The sequence below is a fragment of the Bactrocera latifrons genome, unplaced genomic scaffold, assembly GCF_001853355.1.
Source record: "Bactrocera latifrons isolate USDA-ARS-PBARC rearing strain unplaced genomic scaffold, ASM185335v1 scaffold_171, whole genome shotgun sequence".
Lineage (NCBI taxonomy): Eukaryota > Metazoa > Arthropoda > Insecta > Diptera > Tephritidae > Bactrocera > Bactrocera latifrons.
In genome coordinates, this window is record NW_017535197.1 from 363508 (window position 1) to 369731 (window position 6224).

General features: G+C 36.4%; 1 protein-coding gene across 1 annotated transcript in view; it reads left to right on the forward strand.

Annotated features, from left to right (window-relative positions):
- Positions 1-5929: 5929 nt before the first annotated feature.
- LOC108966900 (protein glass) overlaps positions 5930-6224 on the forward strand; it is a 14886-nt gene continuing 14591 nt past the window's right edge. Inside the window, exon 1 of the mRNA XM_018930040.1 lies at positions 5930-6100. The gene's annotated coding sequence lies outside the window, so the exon portion shown is untranslated. The remainder of the gene's footprint in view (positions 6101-6224) is intronic.

A 6224-nucleotide genomic window follows, 5' to 3' on the forward strand; every position in this document is an offset into this window, starting at 1 on the left:
TTAATATTTAATAAATTTGAAATAAATATTTATTATCTATATTTATTTCTTGTAATATTAGCTTTTAGAACCAGTTTACAAAACGTGTAAATGCAAGTTACACGTCAACAAGAGTGGCCGTCAGAGCAATGACTGCGACTGTAACTAGTGTGTGCTTCTGATTGTCATAACGGATTAAAGTCACTGAGCTGATGTCTTGGGAAATTAACAGTTCGGATTTTTTCCACTTGGATTAATAAAATGAAGAGCAACAACAGACTAAGTACCTTTTTTGCTTGAACACATATCAATTTAGAACGCACACAAGTATCGATGACATTTCTCGGGAGTCAAGTATTTTATACATTAGTATAGAAAAACATGTTTGCCGCTTTTGTTTTGATTCGTCTTCTGTACATACTAAGTATAATAAAAAAAATCGTTTGGTCGTTTAGCATGTGATTTCGATCAGAATTTTTCAATTAGGAGAAGTAAAAATACTGTTAAGTGGCGCCAAAGTCAGAATATTGCGAAAATGCTAGTTATGGAAGCTAAAAAGGGACCCTAGAAAAATAGAGTTATTACTTTATTAGATAATGAATTTAAAAAAATTCTAGGAGAAAAGAAATCATACAAAACAAAAATACATTTCACATATTTTAACAGCAATCGTTATTATCGTCTACCAATAGACTCTTGATCTTGTACATGCCAATTTCTTCTTTACTGGCGTAGACCATGCTTACGCGATTGAAGCCGAGTTTACACCAGTCGCTCTTCTCTTTCGCTATTTGGTGCCAATTGAAAATTCCAAGCGAAGCCAATTCTTTCTCCACCTGCTCTTTCCAACGGAGTGGAGGTCTTCGTCTTTCTCTGCTTCCCCCGGCGGCTACTGTGTCGCAAACTTTCAGAGCTGGAATGTTTTTGTCAGTTTGGTCGCTGAACTATGTCAATGTCGTCCTATAACTCATGCAGCTCATCGTTTTATCGAATGCGGCAGAATATTTTTCTCAAAAACTCGTAACGTCGACTCTTCAAATGTTACCATCGTTCATACCTCTGCACCATATAACAGGGCGGGAATAACGAGTGTTTGGTTTTTGTTCGGCGAGAGAGAACTTTACTTCTCAATTGCCTACTCAGTCGGAAATAGCACTTGCTGGCAAAAGTTATTCTGCGTTGGTTTTCGAGGCTGACGTTGGTGTTGGTATTAATAATAATTACAAGTTATGCCTGTCAACAGTGACGTGGGAGCCCAGTCGCGAGTGCGACGACTGTTTGTTTGATGACAGGAGATATTTCGTCTTGCGCTCGTTCACTGTCAGACTTATTTGATTCGATTCTTTACTCAATTTGAAGAAAACAGAACTAACGGCCAAGATTTAAGTCAATTATCAATACACTTATTTGAACCCACACCTTTCCTTCAGTACCTTCAGCGAATTTAGGGTTTTTTCGGTTTCGGTTTGCTTTTAGAACTCCATTGGCTTGATTGTTAACTTGTTTGCATGTTAAACTCATAAACCCATATCTCATCTGCAGTTATAATACTCTCCATGAATGTGCGATCGAAAACCGCTCAAAAATCAAAGTGACGCTCATTGTTTTTTTTGATATTCGGAGTTTGGTGCATCATAAATTTGTTCCACGGGGACAGAAAGTCAATAAAGAGTTCTATTCGGCGATATTATAGCGTTTGCGTGAGAACATCTGTCGAAAATGGCCGGAATTGTAGAAGAACAATACATGGATTTTACACGATGATTATGCACCATCGCATCGAATAACGAATGTGACCGAATTTAAAGCCAAAAACGCAATAAATACCATCGATCAACCACCGTATTCACCAGATATAGTTACGCTCGATTTTTTCTTGTTCCCCAAACTGAAATTGTCGCTCCGTAGAGAGCGTTTTCAGTCGATCGAAGAGATAAAACAAAGTTCGTGGATTCGTGGCATTACATTGAATACTGATGAATAATTAAATATTTTGCGTTTTATTTACAATTTGTGGGTATTTTTTGCCAAAATGTATATTCGTATATGTATGTGTTTAATATTATTTTCTGCGAAATACATCGATAAAGTACTACATATTAATAAGGTTTATTATCATGTAAGAAATTTTGCGAAGACTATCAGTGAAGAGTGTTCATTTAAGGGCAAATTCGCTCGCTTGGTTGGACCGAATATACTATATATGTAATATGTAATTTGGATGAAAAGATGAAAAAATTACTCAAAATTTCAACTCAAATCTCAACATTTTTTAAGATATAAAAATTCTTTGAATTATTAATTGGTTTCAAGAGGTTCAAATTTGAATTACCCTCTAGAATTCGCTGAAACTGACTGAGAGCTTGTATTATAATGGTTTTAAGCCAAATCGATCGCTGCTGACATATTGGTATAGACCTCGTTAAACCGGAGTTTTTCTATAAATAATCTAGTGTTTGTAAATTTATTCAAATTCCAAATTCGATTATTCAATTAATTTCAAACTTCTACAAAGTTATGAAACCAGTTTTCTTTTGTCGAGACATTACAAAAAGTTAAGCACTGTTCTTATTTTACACTTACCCTTTTAATTTACATGATTATACATACACAGATACATGTGTCCATATCGGCATATACGCGGGTCTGTCTATCGGTAATCTGATACGAGTGTACGTCGTGTGACCACATTTTTTGCTGCCCTTACGTAGCTGCTACGTGCAACTCTTTGCTCGGCGGCGCCTCTGCAACATTCCAATTTCTTGCAGCATGTACATATGTATGTATGTAATAAAAAAAATTGTTGCAACATGCATGTTTGCCATCCACGAATATAGGTACTATTATGTAGTGACAAGAACGAACACTGTATTCAATTTTGAAACTGAATACTGCTAGACACACACATATATACATACATGTTTAATTTCCATGCTTGCTTCGGCTTATGATGTAAGGTTAAGTTGAGGCAGCCGAATTTTGCAAATTTATCAATGAACGTAACGGTATATGTACATATCTCTTCTTTGTAGGCTATTTTACATAGGTCTGCAGACAAATTTGTTTGAGAAGTACCTCGTTGAATTTTAAATTCAGATTTTGAATTTAGGAATCATTCTAAACTCTGTGCGCAATAATAATATAAATACAGTTGCATTTTGCAAAATATTTTCGTGATTGTTGTTTTGCTTGTTTGGTAGTTTCCTCACTTAACCACATCGCCATATCGAGTATCAAATGAAATATTCTCTCGCGTTTTGCGATTTTCTTTGTCTATGTTCGCTCTTTGAAGCGTTGATAATTACCGAATCGAATTAATAAATGCAGTTAGAAGTATAAATGTATATATGTCTGCACATATATACATATGTATAGCAAACAAATGGAATACAAGAAAAAGAAAGAAAAACACTAAGAAAATCCAGAGTCCAGTATGGTTTATGTAGCCGACTTCGAGATATGCTGTAGGTCTTGATCAATTATACATAGGATGATATATGATCTACTTCTACATATACATATATTCAAAGAATGAGCGTAACAGCAGAGAAGTTTTCAAAACTATTAACGCTTATGACCCAGGCTTCAGGGGAATATTTAAGGAAGAAGTATGGTGAGTATATCAGAGTACGGCCTTGCTTCAATGTATATCAGGTTGAAGATGGTTGAACTCAACATCGAAATAGACTGCAAATACTCGGGTCTTAATCAATATATGCACTGGAAGTTCTGGGAATCAGATTATCTTAATAAGTGTTTTTAATTCGTTAGAGTTCAAAGCCTCCGCTTCAAGTACAGTTTTTAGGAGCTGTCAAATTTGCTGTTGTTGTATAGGTAGAAAACATTTTATATATATAAAATTCAAATTTATAATAATTCATATAGGATATGAGCACGCGTTTTGTTATGGTTTGTGAGAAGGTGGAATAATCGGTCCATATTTCTTCAAAAATGATGCCGGTGAGAACGTAACCGTCAATGGCGACCGTCGAGTTTACGGAATGAGAACGGACCCGGAATTTTATCTGGCTAAGGACTGTCAACTCGGCAGAATTCTGCTGCTCCAACAAAACCAACAACGGTTATCGAGCCATTATTAATCCTGATCTCGGCGACATTTGATTTCAATAAGACGGCGCCACTTCCCCACACGTCGCATCAATCAATGGATTTATTGAGAGAACACTTCGGTGAGAAGATGCTTTCACGCTTTGGTCCGATCGATTGGCTACCAAGATCGTGTGATATCACACCGTTAAACTTTCTCCTTACGGGATTCAGGCCTTGAAGCAAAACATAACGCGTTTCATTTGCCAGTTACCAGTCGAAATGCTCGAACAAGTCATCGAAAGTTAGACTGAAAGGATGGACCATCTGAGACGTAGCAACGGCCATCATTTGAAAGAGATAATCTTAAAAAAATAAATGCCAAAGGATGTTGGGAGCCTCGAAATGGATCAGGTTTTATATATGAAGTGATCTAGTTTTACTCTTTCTTTCTTTTAAAGTGCCTAAATCATTTTTTTTTAACATGTTTATGAAAATAATATGATAATATAATAAATAATATAAATGAAATCAGCCAACAATCAATAAAAATCGTAAAGTGAATGGCAAAGCATATTGCCAAACAACAGAGAGGAAGAGGGGCAAAAGTGAAACACATCACAAATACTCACATGTGTATATGTGTATGTATATGTGAGGCAACTAGCTCAGCGGCGCGCTCATTGGCTGCTTGGCGGCGCATTTTCCTTAGAATTGAGTTATTATTGAGTTTTGCCTGAAGCGGTAATTTAATTGTAACAACAAGACACTCTTACAATGCTTATTGCCTACTAAGATCACATGCCATACACACGTACCCATAAATACATATATTTGAAACGCGCCTTTGGTGTGAACGAATGACCACAATGTCACTTCCTCCGCTACGTATTTGTATTATTGAAAGTAAAATGCACTCACGAAGGGGGTGTTCCAATGGTGTGGTGTGAATGGACGAGACATTCGAAAAGAAAAACTATTGAAGTGCAACAACAAATAGCAATATAGCAATACCGCTTTGGTGGTAGTTGTAAATGCGTTTGCTGGTAGTTGTTTGGTGGATTTTCAGCTGTATTGGTGTGAATGCACACGATCAATGCTAATTTAGACAGCGACTCATTCACTTAAGCGCCCTGTGCATGAGTGTGTGTGAAAATGAGTGACTGTTTGTATGTGTATGTAATTGTGTGTGTGTGTGTGTAGTTACCGGTCGTCGTGGGCATGCCATGTTGTAAGTAATGAGCTGATATTGGGTGACAAGTAAGCAAAGTACGTACTACCGTCGAGCTGCCGTATTGGCTCTGCGTTGGGGGTAGTGCAGGCTCAGTCCACAGCAATGAAGTGCAGGCAGTGAAGAGCAAAGGCAAGGCACTCATCAACACTTCGATGCAGACAACTGGCTGCGGTGCGCGTAGAAGGGGTGTTCCCGCTCCCTTATTGTTTGTATTTCTTCCTACACCATCGCTTAAGTTGCTTATTGCATATGCTTTTGTTGCTTCTTTTGTCTTGTTATGCTTTTAATTTGTCGCCTTTTGGCTTTTAGTGGTTGCTATTTTCATTTGCTTATTTAGTTTTTTATGCATTTGCTAGTATATGTAAGTTTTTTTTTGTTTGCGGTTCTCGCACTTTCCCACTTTTATTCAGTTTTTCGATGATATTCTTCATTGGATGACACGGCACCGCCCGATTTCGTTGTTTTAGTTGCAGTTCTCCGTTCAACGCTACAAGTCGCTTTTACAAAAAAGATAATTCAATTAAGTATCAGCTCTGCGGGTCTTGAGTTGACGGCGTGCCGGTCGTACGGTTGTTTCATAAGTTAAAAGTTTTCGAAATATCGCCTGAAATTGTGTTTAAATACTATGTACATATGTAAATAATAAATAAAATATACGTACATCTATGAAAATTTTCAAATTATTCATACTCTTTTGTGCACAAAAAATAATTGTTAGTGAATAACAATAAAAAAGCTAGATGAAAACAAATCGGCGTTGTTGTTATTCATACTAAAGGATACAAGGCATACAAATAAAGGATACGCGTCGATCATGACTACTATGAAACTCGTTAAAAGGTATGGAATAAGGAGGATATGATTAACAGAAACGATATATAAAAATATGGTTTAAAAAAGTAGCGAAAATCATTTTATAGTGAAAATTTAAATTCACCGTGGAAAAAATTAATATAATAAGAGA